The sequence below is a fragment of the Nipponia nippon genome, unplaced genomic scaffold (genome assembly GCF_047370975.1).
Source record: "Nipponia nippon isolate SJK-2023a ecotype South Korea unplaced genomic scaffold, ASM4737097v1 scaffold_7, whole genome shotgun sequence".
Classification (NCBI taxonomy): domain Eukaryota; kingdom Metazoa; phylum Chordata; class Aves; order Pelecaniformes; family Threskiornithidae; genus Nipponia; species Nipponia nippon.
This window is the reverse complement of record NW_028262391.1, coordinates 54,034,374-54,054,472: the sequence shown is the minus strand read 5'-3', so window position 1 is coordinate 54,054,472 and position 20,099 is coordinate 54,034,374. Positions and strand designations below refer to the sequence as shown.

Below are 20,099 nucleotides of genomic sequence, written 5' to 3'. Positions count from 1 at the left end.
TGCCCCCAGCCCCCTCCGGGCCCACCTGCCTGCCCGTGCCCCACAGAGCTGCCGAGCACGGCTGAGCCCTGTCAGCAGCACCATGGATGTCCTGCAACATACACAGCAACTGAGGGGCCTAATTAACGTTCACTAACTGTCTTACTAAACCTGGAGAGAATTTCGATATTAATTAAATACTAACTGATTAGTAAAACATATTTACTGAAGACTGTCACCCAGCTGTCAACATTCAATAAATACATTAATAATCAATTTGCATGTAATTAACATAAAATGACATTAATGTCTACATTAAAGACGTATTGGAGTCATTGTTATTAGCACAGCAGCCTGCATTTCTCCAAGCCATATTCTGTATGCACATAGCCCATTCAAACGCACACTGAAAAAGGTCATGGCTGTCCAGGAAAACGCCCACCAAAAGAAAAAAAAAGAAAACGTTTAAATTCTGAGTGGATCTGAGCACGTGCGCACGTGCTCGCATGCCTGTACACTGCAATAGCGGAGACCATCTTTGTGCTGAATACAGGATTCAGCAGTGAGCACCGCATGCTCTGAAGAGCAAAGGACGTGCTCCAGTATCGGGCAGAGGACTGTCGGACTCCAGGGTCGCTCTTACTCTGCTGGCCATGGCAGCCGCCTTCCATCGCAATGTGAGTACGGGCCGAACCGAGTACTAGAGACATTCTGCAAATCCTCAGCTTTGCCTTGGTACAAACGTATCTGACTCTTCCCAGTCTAGGAAGATTTCCCAGGACTCCGGCGTGGCGGTTTCTTCCTGTATTTCCCAGAGAGCAGAACATGCACTAGGGCATGGAGGACTTTTCACGTGCCACCTCATTCAGCCTAGCACAGACAAAACACTTTCTTCCCCCCCGTTGTGTAAGGCTGCCAGGCTGTGGGTCTGACCAGCTCTGCACCGCTGCCTGCGAGCCTCGAGCCGTAGCTCCTGGACTGAGGTGCCACGTTGCTCTCACAACCCCAGGCACGACATTTCCACAGCAGTCCTTGACTGCCTCTGCCCACTCGCAGAGGCTGGATGAACAGCCAGGGAAATCCCTGGCAGCTGGGAAAATGGGAAAGCCAGGCGTTGGCTGTGGCTGGAGTCTGGGGCACAGGCCAACTGGCTGCCACGCAGGGAAGGTGAAGAACAAAGAGAGAACAAAGGAGTGAAGCATCTAGGGAGCGCTTGTTCTCCCAAGGAGCAGCAACATATTTAAAATCCATGCAAGGACTTACCTCTGCACAGCTGGCCCCAGGAAACCCCTGCTGCCTGACAGCACTCTGGCCGAGGACACAGCACACCCCTGAGCGAGCCGGCCGCTTGGCCAGGCAAACCGCACAAGCAGCACATGCCCACGGCAGAGAGGGCTGACAGGCGCCCAACACCCTTCCCTCCCAGCAGCCCCATGGCCCCAGCGCCCACCCAGCAGCACAGGGCTGCAGAGGGGCAGCGGAGCCTCCCATCACCACCAACCGCAGTGCCCGCGCCTCGGGGGCTGCGAGGGCTGTCGGGGCAGGCGCGCTGGCTGGAACGACTGCGCCTCAGGACGGCTGGGTCCCAGCTCTTACAGGGGAGACAGAGGTGTGTGCCAGGCAGCTCACGGAGGAGGCACAGGGCCCTTGGCAGAAGGATGGGCATCCACCAGCAGGAGCCAGGCTGGATAGCTTCCAAAACCTTGGGCTCACAAAGCTTTATCCACAGGGCTAATCTGCGATGGATGAGAGATGGAGAGGAACTGATGTCTCCTCAGCATGCTGCGTAAACACCCCCTTCCCCCAGCTGCAAAGCAGGTCAGTGGGTTTCGGAGGCAGAATAATTCTAGAATGGTCAATGCAGTGAGGCTCCCCACCAGCTCCCCAGCAACAGGAATGCCTGGGACCATAGGGGATGTCATATGGCTTCATGAAGCAGCGTCTGGCTTTGGGTTCAAGTTAGCTGAGGAGGTAACCTGCTCGAGGAGGTAACCTGCTCAAGGAGATAACCTGTCTGAGCTTGCCTCCTTCCCCCGCGTGCCATTCAGAGACAAGCCTTCCTTCGTCCCCACACAGACCCACGAAGCATTTGCTTGCAGCAGGAAAGAAGGTGGCATGTTTAGGGTGAACATCCCCCACCCCCACCCCTTCTCTTCTAATTTAAGTGGAATCAATTGTGCCGTTTCTGCTTTGCTTTTCAAAAGCAATTACTTTCATGTCATTTCTGCAGACATTCACAGAGAGCAAGAGAGTGAGGGCTTGATTATCCCCCCTCCCATCCCCATCCTGTGGCTTCCGCAGCAGCGGTGAAGTATTAAATTAAATGAGGTGTCTATGGAGCGGCGATGGTTTCAGGTCAGAGGCGCTATGGAAAGCTGTATGCTGCATTGCTCCTGTATATGTAAATGGATATATTAAAACCACTGATGTCAACTTGCAGCACTCATCTCCTCTGCTCTCGGGTGATCAAAGCTGATTGCAGAGGCAATTACTGCAAAGGAAAAGAAAATCACGGCCTCCTGCTCATCCCTGAGCTACCGGAGTTTAATTGCTTAGTGTAGCTGAAGCTGCCTCTCCATCTCCCTGGTGTGCACACACACATGTGGGAGCAGTGCACGCCATGAAACAGACAGGAATGGAGATTTTTGGGGATGGGCAGCGAGAAGCACCCCAAGCAGGGGAAGACCACAACATGAAAAATAATGATACTTAAAAATGAATTAAACCACTATAGCAGGCAGGGCTGTATCTTAACAAGCCGCTGGATCAATAACGCAGGGAGAAAATCAGGGCAGCATAATACATGCCCATAAGACAGCCTCTCTCATTCTCTACTCTTTGGTCCTAGATTCACAGTAAGACTTCCCCAGTCTTTTACAGGCTGTATCTAATCAGGCTCCCAAATCCTTGTGACGTAGATCAGAATCGTGACCCCTGGTTTACAGCTGAAATGACTTGAAAGAAAGGCATCGGTGCCTGCCCTGAGAAGTCCTGACTCCTCGCCCTGTTCTTGCCTTTGTATTTCACATGCACTGCCGCGTGAGTGCCAGCAAAGGCAGGGGACGTTTTAATGTACGCACAGCGCTCAACCAAGTCACAATCAGCACGGTTTCAGAAACCAGCCTGAGCTGCCCAGCTGCACTGCTGGTGGCACCGGGTAACTCGGTGCTGGCCAGACCTCCGCTGCGGGGTACTGACTTTGCGTGCTGTTCATTCAAATGCCTTCTCTCGGTGCAGCATGGAGAGCTGGGTCAAGCCAGGTGCCTCCACGTACGCCATCCGACCTGCCCTCCTACCCCCGTTTCTCCCCGAGGCTGCATACCAGCATCCGTTCATGACGGTGCTGTGCCGGCGCGCAGTCTCCCCGCGTGGGCACGTCGCGCTGGGAGCGCACGCTGTTCTGATGCGGTGCGCTGGCCGTGTGCACGTGCTCTCTGCGTGTACGTCTGCCTGTGGTCCGAAGCAGGGCTGTGCAAAACATAAGATCGGTCACTAAGGTGTTATAAGGGGGTAAGGAGGTCAATAAAGAAGATGGAGGGGCAAACAAAAGACCTACCTTTCCACCTGAGGCAGGAACATATTTTTGGGAGAAATAACGTCCGGGGAGCGTCAGCCAGCCCCTTCAGCCTGTATCTAAGCCAGCGGGTGTGGGACCTGAGCAGTGTGAACAGGTCCTGCCCAAGCACCTGGTGCCTGCTCTGGGTTCACGCACCGGCAGGCTTCTTGTTATCCCCCACTATTGCTAGAAATGCTGGTGCAGACCAGTTCCTGACATTGCACTGTTATCTAATGGGGCTCAAGGCAGCCTCGATATTCCCCAGGCGCAAACCCATGCACCCCACCGACTGCCTTATGTCTGAGATGGGCAAGATAAGGCTAGCAAAGGCTTGAGTCACGTAGCCCTTCTGGCAGCCCACAGATCACGCACACGCGAGGGCATTCGGGACTGCGATCATATACAAATCTTGCCCACATGCTGTGTCCACGCTAGGGAAGAGGCGAGGAGGAGGACATGTCAGTAAGCACATGTTAGTAAACACAGGTTGGAACTCTGCCTTGTGCCTGAATAGGTGCTGACAGCCGTGCTGCCGCTGCATAAGCGATTGTAAAAGTGCTGTGCTGGCCTGGCCATAAGAAGGTTTTCTCTACAGCTACATTGAATTAAATCACCACAGCACCTGATGAAACAGTAAGACAGCACCCTAAGAGAAGTCCTGCTCCCCGCTCGGCCACCACGACGCTTGCTGGAGGACAACAGGAGAGCCAGTGGCTTTGGGGAGCCTGTCAGGCTGCTGGGAGGGAACAAACTGCTTGAGTAGGATGAAAAGCAAGTGTCTTTTCTGTAGGAGGGGAAGAGACCTGGCTGGGGAGGAGCACAAGCTGAGATGGAGACTGGGCAGCATGGAGGAGGAAGGCCTGCCCTCTCCTGCTGCAGAGCAGCCCCTCTCCCAAGGCCCTTCGCTCCCGCTGGCTGGGCTGGGCGCGGGCGCCGCCATCACGGCAGGGTGCTGGGCAGCCGGAGGCCTGCGGCGGGTGCAAGGGCCACATCTTGGAGCGGGACCTGCGGGTGCCACCCCAGAGAAGCCCGAGTGTGAGGTCTGGTCCCCGTGGGACCCGCAGCGAAGAGGGATGCCGCCAGCAGTGACCTGTGCCGCCAGCAAAGCCGGCAGCGTCACGGTGTCACAAGGGTGCCCCGAGGGAAGGTCGCAGTCAGCCTTGAGACACCTGAGGCTTCTTTGACTTAATAAGCTGTGGGAAGCACCGCTGTGGAAGTGGTGGCACCACCCTCACACAAGGCAACAGAGACACCAAGAATTTGTTTTCTGCTGTAATCTAATTCTCTCAAATGGCTGCCGCTCTCCTTTCAGACTTGGCTGGGCTGAGTGGCTCTCCGTGAAAGCTGTCCTCACCTGATGCCTGGGGAATGAAAGAGACCTGGAAAAAAGCAAATGCTGCAATGCATGGCCAGAACAAAAACCAGCAGCAATTCCCTCTCAAAGGCAGATGAACAGAAACACCTAATGATCAGGACAGTTCTGCCATCCCATGACTGCATTTCGGAACCACGAGTCAGGCCCCAAACAGCAAGTGTTTACAAAATTATAAGTGCTAAGTTACTTTTTCTTCTGAATTTTTGGCCCTTGAGGGTTTCACTTTTGTACTTTTCTCCTGAAGCACTAGAAAGTGAAGCAGAATTTTTTTTAAACTGCAAACAAAGCCTGGGACTGTTCTTTCTGCTTGATTCTACAACTGGAGCTTCAAAAACCCCACAGAAAATCATGAAACCCAGCGGTAAATCCTGTGATCTGCTCAGGCCGCAGAACACTGGGAGCGGTCGGCAGCACCTGCCCAAGGCCCTCCCTGCCCGCTGGGAGGGCTCTGCCGCGCGTTCTCCTCCCTTCCTTGTGAATCTGTATTTTCAGCCCAAGGATGCAATTCTTTTTTTTTATGAGCTGCCTGTCTCTTTTTGTTTAGCCGAGAGTGCTCAGAGCCCTTCCCCCACCTCCTTTTCCACTGCTGCTGCTGGTTTTATTCAATTCAACACTTGAGGGAACTGCAGATGAAATGTCTCTGAATCTAAATTGCCAGCGATAGATCTAACAGCCTTTTTCCCTCTCCCCCGCCCCAAACTCCCCTCAGACAGAATGCTCGAGCGCATTGTCTCTGCCTCACTCGGCTTCAGCTGCAAAATACCAGCACCAGGACGGGAACGCGACAGCGGGAGCACAAAGCTCGCACGACCCTCTCCTGCGCCAGCGTGCGGGCAGGAGCGCGGCGCCTGCTCCGAGAGGACGGGCGCTGTGACCGAGGCGGCAGAGGCCAATGGCTGCCTAAAAGCAGCCCGAGTCCAACAAGGCTCTGCACAGGCACGTTACGTTCTGCTCATGGCCGCCTATGCGGAGCACCACAGACAGACACAAGACATATTTTGCAGAGCACCGGCACTCGCTACGCTCTGCTGGGTCTCCTGCGTGCAAACCACTGATGCCCTAAGCTAAGCACAGGCTGCTGCAGCCAGCCTCAGCGCTGCACACAGACATCCAAACTAAAACCAGGCCCACCACATCTGGGGGGGCAGCAGGCAGAACAGCCTCTCACAGCACTTGTTTCCCTACAAGGCACCACGCAGAGCTTGGAGGGGCAAATCCTGATCATAGCTCTGCAATCACAGCGAAGGGAGTGCCCTGAGAGCTGAGCCAGCAGCTGAAGGGAGAGGAGGTCATCCAGTCTGAGCAGGTCATTGCTCTGGCATCGGCCTGAGGAGACGGGAAACCTGCTTCTACTTTGGGTGGGAAATGGGGGGAGAACGCTCTCGCTATTGGTAGTGCCTCCGTGCCCACGCATTCACAAGCTTCGTATGGGGCACATGATGCCACGCAGGCAAATGGCATAGGAAGGGATAGGAAAGGCACACACTCTGCATTAGAGAGGAATCTAGTGCAGTTCTTGTGAAAGGACTGCACATCTCTGCAGTAAGCGGGGCACATCTGCCCCAGCCTGCATCCCACCGCTGAGCTCCAAGGACAGCCGCCCAGCAGAGCAGCGCTCAGGACGGCTCTATCCTTCAGCTCCACTGGCGCTTAGGGCTTTGGGAATGCACCTGCGGCGTGGGGGGGAGATGGGGCTTCATATCCACCAGGAATGGATGTTTCTTTGCCAGTGCCTCACGGCAGAGCTATGCCAGCGAGCTTGTGGGGTCAGGAGAGCTCCCCCCCCCGCTGCTGCGTTCATCGCTCTCGTGCTTTAGTGAGGGGTAGCAGTGGCACACTCAGGGCACGCCCAGAGCCTGCAGCACGCGAGCCTGTGCTGCGCGTGGGGTACAGGACAGAGGAGAGCTTTCCCTGCAAACGCCTGCAGCCTCTGGACACGGTGCTGGCAGCGGTGGCGTTGCTGTAGGGCTGGAGGGAAGAAATGCTACGTGATGGTGCCCTTGCTGCGCTGCTGCTCGGCCCCCCCAGGCTTCACCCAGTCTCTGCAGCAGTGAGTGCGGCACGTGGGGTGGTGGAAGTGGCATCAAGTTCATTGCTAAGGGAGACCTGCGTAACCCTCTGCTTCCATTTGAATGGCCTTTCATTTTGTCCAGTTCAATGTTTGGTGATTGTTCATGCTGTCTGGAGAAGCTTTGATTAAACCTCCTAATTTTCAGCTAAGCTTTTTCTTTCCATAGGGCAAACCCTTGACCTGAGAGGATAGAAAAGTCGCCAAAAGGAAAAATAACAAGGCAAAGAGGAAGAAGGAGTAAAAGCTGGGAGAGACAGAGGAATTAAAAGCTTGAAGGAGTCACTACACATGGGAAGACTCCTGCAGCAGTCCTGCCAAACAGCTCCCTCCGCAGAGCTCAGACTCACGGCAAGACCTGTGGTTCCCCACGGTGCCTGCCCACGCTGCCGGTGCTGCTCCGGTTTCCACGATGCCCCTAAATCTGCTCCTTGGCGGGGGGGAGCTGCATAGCAGAGCTTTCCGTTTCTGTGCAAGGATCCAGAGGCACTGAGGTCTTCCACGATCGTGTGTTACAAATGGAGGCTGCGGGGCTCACGAGGGCAGGGAGTGCTCAGCAGGGAGATGCACGTGCAGGATGTTTCATCACTTTAAACCATGCCAAGAGGCCAGGTAGAGCGGAGAGGAGACCGGAGAGAAGAGCAGTCCTTTTCTTTGCAGACAAGCACAGATCTCGGTACTGTGCCAGCCAGGGTTTGGCATGCCCCCTTCTTGTTTTCATGACATCCCCAGGGCTCTGTCTGGGGATATCCAACCCGTTCCCCAAGACTTGAAACTGGAGGGGGTACAGGGCTACAGTTACAATCACACAAACACACAGATAAATGCCATCACCTTCGGTGCTGGGGAAATCAAATGCTTTTTGCCCTTTGGCTGCAGAGAAAAATATTAAAATGTAGGCAGAATATTATTGAAACAATAAATATTTTTTTTCTGAGTGCAGAGACAGAAAGTGAAACGTTAACGATATGAGGTATGAAATACTTCACTAATCTCAAAAGCCTGGTAATCCTAAAGACAACAAATATCAGTTGAAATCCGGAAACCTAAAGCTTACAAATATCAACTTCACAACGTCAATATTATGTTAAGAGAGAGACTAGTTGGTGTGTTTCTTCCGCAACTGTAAACGACACCCATTTCCCTCAGATATTAAAAAACTCAACTGACCTCCATCCTGCTTCCCAAGTCCTTCAGTCCTATCTGAAATTCATTCATAATGCCCAGATGGTCAGTATAAAAATCTCCCTCATAATGAAAGCATATGTTGAGAACAAAAGCAAATACATGCGGTATAAAAATAAACATACCAAGAGGCATCATGCTGACTGTATTATAGATTTTCATATTTAATTAAAAGAAAAATCTGCCTTTGGGTATCTGTCAGAAGAACACAGTCCTGCTGTGGAGTCCGCGGCCTAACTAGGATCCGTAACAGAGCCGGTCGCTGCCGTATCCCAGATGGGGCTGGATCATCTGGCTGGGCCCGATGCTGCTGTCGCCTGGTCTCGGTGAGGAGCGGTGCCTCAGCCCCACGCGAGGGGCCGCGGTGCCTGGCAGCTGACACGCGTCTCCAGGGCTCCATGGGGCGCCTGAAGCAGGTCACGCGTGGCACGTGCCACAGTGGCCTCCGGAGCAGCGGCGGTGTCCTGGACACCAGTGGTGCAGGACCCAAAGGATGGGGTGCTGCAGAGCACAGTCCTGCCAGCCCAGCAGGGCACACGGGTACTGCCACTGTTCTCTCAAAGGGGGAAACTGAGGCCCAGGAAGGTTTCAGTGACTCACGCAAAGCCACACTGGGACTCGGTGTAGCCTCATACAATGGCTGGCTCCTGTCCCAGAGGGATCCATGACACTGCACTGTCCTGTCACAAAGCCTGCTCTTCCTCCCCCTCGTTACCTCCACCTAGTAATCCTGCTCCTGTAGCGCTCTTCTGGACTGGCTTGGGAGAGTTGACAGCTGCAGAAGGAAAGACCCAACAAAAGCATTAGCACTGACTGGAACAGCAAACGTCTCTCCCTTGTGCAGGACGCATTGCACAGCGATGAGAGGAGAGGTTTGTGCGGGGCAGTACCAGCAGGAACCAGCTTCAGCAAAGCCAATCTGGGATGCACATGAAAATGCAGGAGGAAGCAGAGCGCAGGAATTACGAGCAGAAAGAAACGATGCATTTCATTCTGCTGTTACTTATCAAGCTCTTTGTAGATTTCTCCCCCCCACATTAGCAATTCATAGTATTAAGTGTTGTGTAATTAGATTTTCAAAAGTGTCTGCAGTAGATTGAACTGAGAGATAGGGAAAGACGGGCTAAACGCCCACCTCCAGGCACAGCTGCAAGACAGCACAGGCGGCAGCGTCCACGTGCCAACCAGCCCGTGGCTCGCCCCTCGGCATGTCGGCCTGATGACGACTCGGTTCGGTACTGATTTCCACAGAAATCTGGCTTGCTATCTGAAACGAGAGCTCACTCTTCACAAAAGATTTTCTGCAGTAGGGCTGCCATGGATCCAGGCGTTTTTACACCAGTCACGAGGAATAATCAGACAGCCCTGCTTGGTGGGAAGTGCTAGAAAGGGAACTGCTGGGGAGATGCTGCGTGTGCGAAAAGGAGCGGAAAACGGATCACAAGTCAACGGCTGAATACCACCAAGACACAAGGCCTCTGAATTCCCTCCTCTACAGAAAAATGAAGGTTTTGTGATGAAACAAGAAATCTACAAGTAGGCAGCTCAGAATATATAAATCTTCCCTGCCCGACATTCCTGCATCCTGACTCACTCTATGAAGGGTGTAGACATGTTCCTCCCACCACTCATCTCCTCTTACTGCAGCATCCCTCATCTCCAGCCAGCATATCAGGTGATGACACATGAAATACAGGCTATTGGGCACGCTCTGAAGTGACAGGCTGAGGGCCTGGTTCTCAGCAGTGATGGATCTCTGCGGCTCCCATAAGCATCAGCTGGGTTTACAAAACCCTGGATGCTGAGGAAGGGGAGGCAGAAGCTGTAAAATAACTACACTCTTCATCATTGACATGTGCGTGCACTCTCATGTAAGTGAGGGGAAGCCCAGAAAAAGAAGATGAAAGACAGGCTGTGTACAAAGAGGACCACAGCAAAGCCAGGACAGTAACTGTCTGACATGGAGGTACTGCTCCTGGGGCTGTGCTGTGGTCTCCCGCGAGCACTTCTCCTGCACTTGACTCACTATCTCAGAGTCCTTTAAGGAGGTTTCATGATGAAAACGCCACTGAACAAGACCCTGAGCAACATTATCTAACTTTGAGGTTAGTCCTGCTTTGAGGAGGTTGGACTGCAGGCCTCCTGTAGTCCTTCCCAACCTCTAGTATTCTGTGATTTTCTGATTCTAATTCTTAATTCATGCTAAATAATACAATTGAATGGGATTAACGAAGACTTGGTATAATGCCTCATGTGACTGAAACATTAACATAGTGGGGACAGTTCCTCAGAAGAATGCTGTTAACTGCACCAATTCAAGGCATTGTGCGAAGGAAGTGCTACGAGCGCAGTGTGAAATGAACTCAGCTAAACCATGAGATCCCCAGTGACTACAAACAGAAACGGGACACAATCAGACAAATATGAGAGCAGGAGTAAGTAGAGGGAAGAAACAGGAAGACACAAGATGAGGTGCAACCAACAAGGGAAATCAAAAGTGGCAAGTATGCATTTACTGGAAAGACTAAGAAAGAGTTGGCTTGCTCCTCCACAGAACTGTACAGTTATTGAGATACGATGCTAAGAAGACCAGTCTTTCATAGCATCTTGTTCCAGTCTCGTCTAAAAAGTCAACAGCAAAAAGATGGCTATCACAGTAAATACCAAGGACAAAGAGGCAGGATTTCAGGCTCAAAGAGGTGTGGCGTGCAGTTATAACTTAGATATTTTCAACCTATCTGGGTCTATGGAATCTCAGTGTAGGGTGTGTAAAGAATTGACCGAAGCAGTTTAAGAGTGCTTAAGACCTCATGAACTACTGGAAGACCAACAAACATAGTGTCTGTCTATAAAAAGGGGGTAGAGGAAAAAGAAGTCAGAGAATTATAGATCAGTCAGCTTCGCTTCGATTTCTGGAAAACCAGTAGATAAACAATTTGTAAACACCTGAAAGATAACAAGGAGATGGGTAACAACCAACACGGATTTGTCAAGAACAAATCTTCTCTCATCTAAGTTCCTTCCATAAAATGGTAAAAAGCTGTAGATAGAACAGATAAAACGGATGTCATATATCTTCACCTTATAAAAGTTTCTGATGCTGTCTCACATAGTCTTCTTTTAAGCAAGCTACAGAAACATGATCTAGATAAAACTACTATTAGACAAGGTACAAAGGCAACTCGGGTACAAAACTTGTTGAAGAGCCCCATCTCATGAGTAGTTATCAATGATTCATTGTCAGAATGGAAGGATGTACCTAGAGCTTTTGAAGGGCTTGCTCTTTTTTGTGCTGGGGATTATTAATGGTGTAGGTGGCGGAATAGAGAACGTTAGTTACACTTGCAAATGACAGATCTAGGCGGAACTGCAAGATTATTGGAAGACGGGATTTAAAACCTCATAAACTGGAGAAGTGAGCTGGGAGAATAAAGTGAAATTCAATAGAGGGGAGCGCAAGGTCTGCATAGGCAGGAATCACTGCTGCATGTACAGCGTGTCAACAGTTGCTAGGTAGGAGCTTATCGAGACGGGGCTAGTACTACTGTGGACCCATACGAATGCAAGCCAATGATATCACACTGTTGTGAAAAAGGAAAATGTTATATTGGATGCATGAACAGGACGTAGCCTGCAAGACATGTGAAGTCATCCACGTGCTTGATCCCCAGCTGAAGCATGGTGTCCAATCTGGGGAGCTGCACGTCAAAGGATTAGTGGAGCAGCTGGATAAATCCCAGAGGTGAACAGCGTGAATGAACTGAGATCTGGAAACATGACCCCTAAGGGAGGAGTGAAGGAGTTCAAATGATTTAGCTGGAAGAAAGAACAACTGAAGGACTCTTCAAACAAATAAAACCACGCCTTCTGCAAACAGCAGGAGTGTAAGCCTTTCCCCATGCCAGTGAGAGAAAGCACAAATAGCAATGGTCTTAAACTACATTAGGTGAGAGATTAAGAAAAACTTTTTAGAGGAAAGGATAGTTTGAACTGGAATCCATTGTCTCAGGCTGCAAGTCTGGGAGGTCGCCATCCTCAGAAGCCTTCAAGACTAAATTAGACACCACACCTGTCAGGAACACCACGCTTGAGGGCATGAGGATGGATAGGTAGCTTCTCACGTGCTCCCTGTAGCCTTGCTTTTCTGTCACCCCGTAGCCATGCAGGAAGAACTTGCTTTCTACGTGGGTACGGCTGAGGCAACTGCCGAAATGTCTCACGCTCCCAACAGCTAAGTCCCAGCGAAAGAGGGCAGGAGCTCTCCTCTTACGGGAAGGCAAACAGCTGATACTCCTTTTGCAACGACCTGTGTGTCCGAGCTAAACCAAATGCCTAAGTGCAGAGCAAAGACTGTCTCTTCTGACAGCTTAGCGAGAGTGTGAGCCAGGGTAAGCCTGTTTGTGCTGCAGCAGACGTGCCGATGATGTCACTAGTGTGACAGCATCACAAGTTCAGAAATGTCTCCTCTAATTAACGATGCCATTTTAAAATGCTCGGGACAGTTTATTCAGGATTGCTGAGGATTCTTCTTCCATGAGAGCTTTCAGACTGCAAAGAGCAGCTACAGGATGAGAAGCGCAGCTGCAGCTCTCCCTAAGCAGGGTGCTATGGGACAGTAAGATCACAGTTATTATTTGCAATATCTTTGTCTACTTTTTCTGCAAGCTCAAGGAACACAGGCAACCTTAACTGTTACTGCAAGCACAAAGCTAGCGTGCAGCACTGGAAACCACAGCACAGGGAGAAAGCTCTGGGCTTCTCACCTGGGGAGCAAGTTGCAGTACAACATCCAGAATATCAGAGAGCTCATTGGCTTCTAGCATCTCCTACTGCATTTCAAAAGGATTCCACAGGCTGTTTCAAGCCTGGACGCCATGATTAGAGAAGACATCTCATTCAGAGATTTGCAGAAATTTAGATGTCTCAGTTTGTAGTTCTTCTTCTGCAGGCTTTTGCAGCTTGATGGGGACAGGAGATGTTTGTCCCTCAGGAAGACTGGGGAACGTGTGCGGCAGTACGCTCCCAAATTAGAGCAGAAGCTGTAGGTTTTGAACGGAGAAAACTCCTTGGCCTTTTTTTTTCTTCTCCAGCAAAACCTAGGGTTTTTTTCATCTTTTAGATAAAAAGTTTGGAAAAAGCAGTCGGCAGCAAACTGATGCAAATCGGAAAGGAACACATAACTTTTTTGAGGTGGTCATCACACATCAGTCAGTCTACCTGGGGCACAGAACTCAGGAAATCTGGGGTTATGAAATCTTTGTATTTTACACTGGAATGCTGGCTCATTTCCCCTTCACCATAAGCGAAGACCTTAAAAATCTTAACTGCTCATGCCAAGGTCCTGGTGGCTACAGTAATGTTACTGCCAAGCTCCAAGCCAGAATGATTTCTGCTGGAAGATCATTGACACAGAAGTCAGCTCAGTTGCTAAGTGGCTAGGTGAAAAAGGTCTCCATATACCAGCTGTTTTTCATATCTTTACCGATGCCATAAGACATCGTGATGCACACAACCGTATCTCCACCGAAGCAGCTGTGAACTCCACTGGCCGACGGTGCGGCTGCAGGCAAGTCATTCTGTAACCTTGTGCTGAGAAACTGAAGATCAAGCAGGAACTTCACTAGAAAACCTTCAGGAAAATTCTTATCAAGCTATCTTGAGATTTCCCGAGGAAACAAATTCCCCAGCTCTTCTCCAAGGAAACATTAGAGACGCAAGTACAAGGAAAGTGGAAGATTTGATAGACATGGCTGTATCACCCCTGCGGCTCATGGGAACGCCTGTAAAGGCGGGCTGATTCACTGGAGACCAGGAACATGCAGAAAAAACCACAGGTGAAGGCTGTGGCTTTTGAAGTTGGTGCCAATGCATTCGTGGTTTGCTCTAGGGACAACTGAGGCATACCTGTCAACATCGAGGACCCCCTGGTATCCTGATGAAGGAATACACACTCTAAGAGAAACCTGCTTTATGAACGTGTTGCAGACACGATGCAGAGCCTCACTTCACCCACCTCCATGGCTGTGGCTTTAGCAAGAAAACAAAACTCAGCTGAAGCCTCCTGGCCAGACTGTATGAGGTGTCTCCCAAAAACGGCCCACCACATCCCAGACACTCAGCTGAGCCCCCTGATTCTGCAGCTCAGTGCAAGGCCTCATGAGAACAACTCTTCTGAGCGGACAGGGTATCCCCAGCACACACTACCACTTACTGAACACTCCTTTGAACCCCTGCTCCTGTACCCAAGAGAAATTCCTTGTCTTGAGCGTGACTTGCTGCTGAGATAATGTGACTCAAGCTAAAGAAAACAGATGGGACCTGCAGACTGTGAAAGCAGACCACAAGAAAAAAGCTCCCAGGCAGCACAATGCAGCAAAGCCAGGACAGCAGTCTTACTGGGGCTAGCAAATGCTGTGTCAAACACCCAGGCCAAGCAGAGTGCCCGGGACAGGAGGGCCAGCGCAGCGGCTGTGGCAGGTGGCCCTCGCTGCGCAGCCGGAGCGTGCTGGGGCTGATTCCCAAGGAGGTGACAGCAGCAGCGGCTCCCAGCAGCAGCAGCGGCTCCCAGCAGCAGCGGCTCCCAGCAGCAGCAGCCCCGCAGGCTCCAGGCCGGCAGCGGAGCCCCTGCCCTGTGCCCCCCGGGCCGGGCTCCCTGCGGCCCAGCGCTGCCCAGCCCGCGGCCTGCGGGCTGGCTCCAAAGAGCTTCGGCCGGTGGTGAGGCTCTGCGGCACAGGCTGCTCCCCAGAACCTCACCAGTCCTTGCTGACGGGAGGTTTAGAGGCGAGATGAGAACATATCACACAGATAAAAGGAGAAGATAGGAGGAAAACCTTAACCTCACTCTGCAAATCATAATAGCTTTGTCAAAATAAGAGTCAGAGCTCAATCCTCCCGCCGCACACCTTCCCACTCTGGAAACCGTTCAAGCACAGACATTTTCTATTAGCTGCAAACTCTGCACACATAAGCGAGAGACTCCGGCATAACCTCCGCACAATAGCACCTCCATGCAAACACTACACCCGTAATGGGAAATTTTCACGATGTAAAGCAGCAAGGTCACACGATGCGTCCAGGCAGCCTTTGGAAAGGCACAGTCTCTCCAGATATTAGAGGAAAGCTCAGAATTGCTCTTGGTTCATTAGGCTTTGCCTGCGGGGTTTGCTTCCACCATTAACTATAAACAAGGTTCAGGTCCCTGTTAGTTTCGTGCGTGCAATGCAAAAAGGTGAAGGGGAAGGTTTACCAAGAGCCATTTGTAAATATGCTAAGACAATTCAGATATGTTTTTAAAAGCCATCAGACATCCTGTGCAGTAAGTCACCTTAAACAAGAACACTGAAAAAGCTCTGTCAATACGGCAACGTCTCTTTCAGCATAGAAATTTTACATCAACATTGGCAAGGAGTCTGTGCATAAATTACACGCAGCAGAACATACAGTGCAATTTCCTTCCCTCCAGGCGCTGGCACTGTGTTCCCCCGCAGCCTGCCTGTTTCTCCCAGCTTTATGACCCCAATGAGATGAGCTCTCACTGTTTTTTTCCTTGTTACATTTTGATATTTCAAAGCATGGCCTGCTTCTCACTCCCATCTCCCTGCTCCACATTATTAATGAATTGGAAAGCAGACATCATTAGTTTTTGGAGACCATTTCTTTTAAAATTTACAGAACCCTTCATCTGAATCCCCAGAGCCAGTCTGCTGTTCTCATCTTAGAATCTTATTAGCATCGTATCTCCTGGATCCTGCCATGCAAACTGCATTGCTATGCACTTTCTAGCACTTGACCCTTTTGTGGACGGAATTAATTTCCTCTTTGAAGACCGAGCAGCATGCTGTTGTGCTTGTTAAAGACAGAAATCTCAAGCTGGAAGATAGGAAACAAGCAGAGGATATTTCCAGTTAAATATAGTCCACTATAAGGTTTTATATAGGCAGGCTGAGAAAGAGAAGGATTGGTCAAAAGAAATAACGGACTGATGACACTTTATTACCAGAAACATCTTCCAAAAGAGCAGGCAAATAAACCGATTGACGATACTCACTGGGAATTCCTGGGTTTATGGCATACTCATTTTTAGCAGCGTTGTCTCTGTCTGCACCCTCCGCATCCTCCACCTGTGTCTGTATGCAAAATACCCTCAGCCTTTGGTTACAGAATGAATGTGAATAATACAAAGAACCAGAATTTGCTTCTTGCTTGGGGCAATGAAAAGGTGCCCAAGTTGTATTTGAAGTGCATAAAGAAAAACAGCCCTGGTAAAAGAGGTCTTTCTCTAAAAGAATATAATACCTAGCACCCCAAGTACATCGATGGCATTACTACTGTCCCCTCAAAAGGTGCAACAGTCCCAAGACGTGGAGTAAATGAGAAAACTTAAAGTGTTTGTTGCTCGGCCTGGGCTATTTCTAGTTCCAGAGGACTACTGGAACTGAAGAACTTTCCTCATCTGCATTGTTTTTACGATTTTGGTTCTGCTGTCTCGTTTTAGCAGCAATCTTTACTATGACTGCTGCAGAGGAAATCCCTTAGGATGAAGGCTTCATCCTTTCCATAAGCTCATCGGGAATATGTTAACAAAGAACTGCAGAAGAGCCTTACTCAGCAACCCCATCACCTGGCCTTCCCCTTTCTGTCTGACCACGGCCTGTAACATCAGTCCTCCTAGGAAAGCGAAGTTCCCAGGCACAAATTCCTCGGCAGGTGATAGGAAGGTGCCCTGGGGTGTGCGGAAACCCCAGCCGTTTTTTACAGGCTGCTGTGCTAGTGATACCGGGTGCGTGAGTATCGCATCCGTCACCTTACCCTTTGCCGTGTCCTCCAAAAGAGCGTGGGGACTGCTGGAGAAGGGTGACTCACTCTTCTCTTCTCGTTTACCAGTCGCCTTCTGAAAACGTGGGGGATGTTTGTGCAGGACTCATCAGGCAAATGGTGTTAGCAGCAGCGGCAGCACAAGTGCCAGACACAGACTGGCAGAGGGCTTATGAATAGCACGATGAATGATCTATAGCGAAAGCCATGGGCAAGAGCTAGCCATTAGTCTGGGGCTTAGTAATGCACTCTTCAAGTACATTACTCACCAATCCATCAGGCAACCTGCTAAAGAACTGAGAGATTCCAGCACTTTTAAATCTGTAACGCAATGGCTGGCAGCCTGCACTACATGCCCTAGGTTACAAGGGCATGGAGGAAGACAATTCATTTTGTGTCATAGCCAGTATTTCTTCTTCTCCTTTTCTGTGTGTACTTAAGAAATGGACCTTCTATTATCTGCAGATTAATAGCTAGGAGAATGCTCCGGTGTCTCCGTTAACATTTACTATTGAGGAATGCTTTCAAAGGATGCCTCACCCTTGCAGTTTTCATCAGCTGGACTAAGTACGGAAACATGCATGAGAACAGATATGATTTCTGAATTTAAAAAAAGTGCCTACGGTAGAACTATTTTAGAAAAATCCTACAATTACAAGACACTATTAGAACAGTGGATATGACAGAATTAAGGTTGCCAGCGTAATTTGGGCCCTTCCGTATAAGCGTATGATATGGTCTCCAATAAACGATCCTATACGATCCTGGACTTACTCATTCGCAAGGCGGATAATGTGCACAGAGAAGGTAACCAGGCAGTATTTCCCTTTCCCTCTCACAAGTTAGCGTGTGGCTCCGGCTTGCACTTAGAGCACGCTTTTCAAACCTCGCGCCGAACATTGTTGTTAATCTCATCTCCTTCTGGGAATGTCTACGACATTCATCATCATCTACATTCTCCAGGAGCGTTACCTAATCTCAGCACCCCTGTGAGGAAAAAGTTTTATTATCTGCACTTTACAAACGCAGAATAAAGGCAGAGAGAGATTCAAGCACTAGATGTGTCCTCTAATTTTAGGTGCTTGGTCTGAGGTGTCTAGTTCTGATTTGTGAAGCACTTAACAACTTTATAGCATTTCATATGTTTCAAGCAAAACTGTGAGCACTCAGCAGTCCTACAAAGAAACACCTTCGTGTTCCAAGCTCAAAGCTTGGATAAGATAAGGACAATCAGAGCTGTCTACAAGGGTCCTGGCTTGTCCACTGTCTCCAGTAACATAACAAGCCCACGGCCATAGCTGTCACTAAAGGCAATTCCCCACCAAGCCAACTCCCAAGCCACTGCCTGTCGTTCATCCAACACTGCCAGGTTTCCACAACAGCTGGCTGAGAAATCCCCCAAACAGCAGCCCTCCTCGCCACACCTTGCCGCATTCACAGAGCAGCAGCCACGCGCGCAGCACGGCATCAAAGAACAGCGCCGCAGGCAGACGCACAGCGAGGCTGAACCGAAGCCGCGCCACCGTGCCGAGTTTTGCAGTTTGGGAAGGCAGCCAGGGTGTGGGACCAGCGTGCGCAGACAGGGACAGAGCACGCGGGGAACGGGGTGGAAGCGAACCCCGGGCGCTCCCAGCAGGGTAGGAAATGACCAAGTTAAGGCTAATTCTAAAGGCAAGGTGCGGCACACTGCTAAAATAGTTCTGGCAAGAATACTGAAATCTTTACATTGAAGCACAGAGGCTTTTGTGTTTTTCAGGGAAATATCTGTAAGGTTCCCCCCCAAATCTTGAACAAGTCATGTATTTTTTTCCTGTTAAAATAATTCTTGGCAAAACTGTTTTTTTCCAGAAATAGTAAAGAAAAATCACGCCAAGACAAAAGTGAATGTAGAAAATTTCAGGTTTAAAGTGGGTAAAGAAGTGGCAAGCAATCAAAAAGAGAATCTTTTAATGGAAAATGTTAATACTACCTTTATTTGATAATACAAGTTAATATTTATATGGAAATTAAACACAGGAACTTCAAACATTAAAATGTAAACAGTAAATTAACTTTGAATACATAGTTCTAGGCACACTTTTAACGTTACCTCGCCACAGTCAAAGTCTGTAATAACGAACATAGCAAAACCCTCCCTGTTTTCCTCCCTAACCCTGTTCTCGCCAGCCACAGCTGCTTGGACATCTGTTTTAACTGCGATAGGACTGACTCTGAGCAGAAATAGGAAATGCTACTCGTGTCCAACATGGGTGGATTCATGTTGCAGCGAGCACCTTAAATTTCTCATTTCATGGCTTTTGAACACCCAGATTTGCAATTCAAAATGACTAACATATTTTGGTTTGTTTGCCTTTTTTGGAATGAGTCTGGCAGTAAGAGCAAACAGGGCAACCTGATGCGCGAGGCATGACCGAAGTCACGCGGATGAGCTCTGCTGCACTCCCGTCCTTGCCCTGTGCTCCCTGCCCTGGCCAGCCCGACACCGGCGCCTGCGGTGGCCTGCGGGCACCCAGCTTTCTGCTCCCGTGCCTCGGTGGCAGCGGCGCACACGCCTGTCGGCGACGGGTGCTGCGGGAAAAGACGCCCAGCATTAGCTCTTGCATTTTGCAGTCACTCCCGCTTAGCCCCTTCCTTGTCGCGCACTGCTGAGAGACGCAGGTAAGCCTGTCATTTCTCAGTAACCTCTGCGTGCTCCACAGGGCAGAAAACCAGACTCCACAGATTTCAAGGAAGGAGGAGAGGGGAGAGGGCCTGCAGGTACATGCTGCTGATAGCCAGGACAGCGGAGAGCAGAAGAACAGGAGCAAGTTGCCAGTGACACTACAGAAAAAGGGAGAAGCTAGGAAGAATAAAAAATTCACCGCACTGGAGGGCAAGAACAGAGGGCTGGGAGGCAGGCATCTGGAAGAATGAATGAGAAATGAAAAAATAATGCAAGGAAAAGCATATAGGCATGGCAGAACTGAAGTCAAAGTCTTGTCTAAAGTAAAACCAGCACCACTTAACAATCAGTTTAAAAAGATGTAATGCAACTGTTGCAAAATCTAGTGCAAACTCTTAATTTGGGTTCAGAGTAGCTTAATTTGGTAATTAATCAATGCATGCTTCTTTTAAATGAAGAT

The 20,099-nt window shown here is 50.0% G+C and overlaps 1 protein-coding gene across 1 annotated transcript in view; it reads right to left on the bottom strand.

The window, feature by feature from the left end:
- LOC148051085 (uncharacterized) overlaps positions 1-20,099 on the bottom strand; it is a 121,210-nt gene that overhangs the window by 13,934 nt on the left and 87,177 nt on the right. The gene's annotated exons all lie outside the window — the stretch shown is intronic.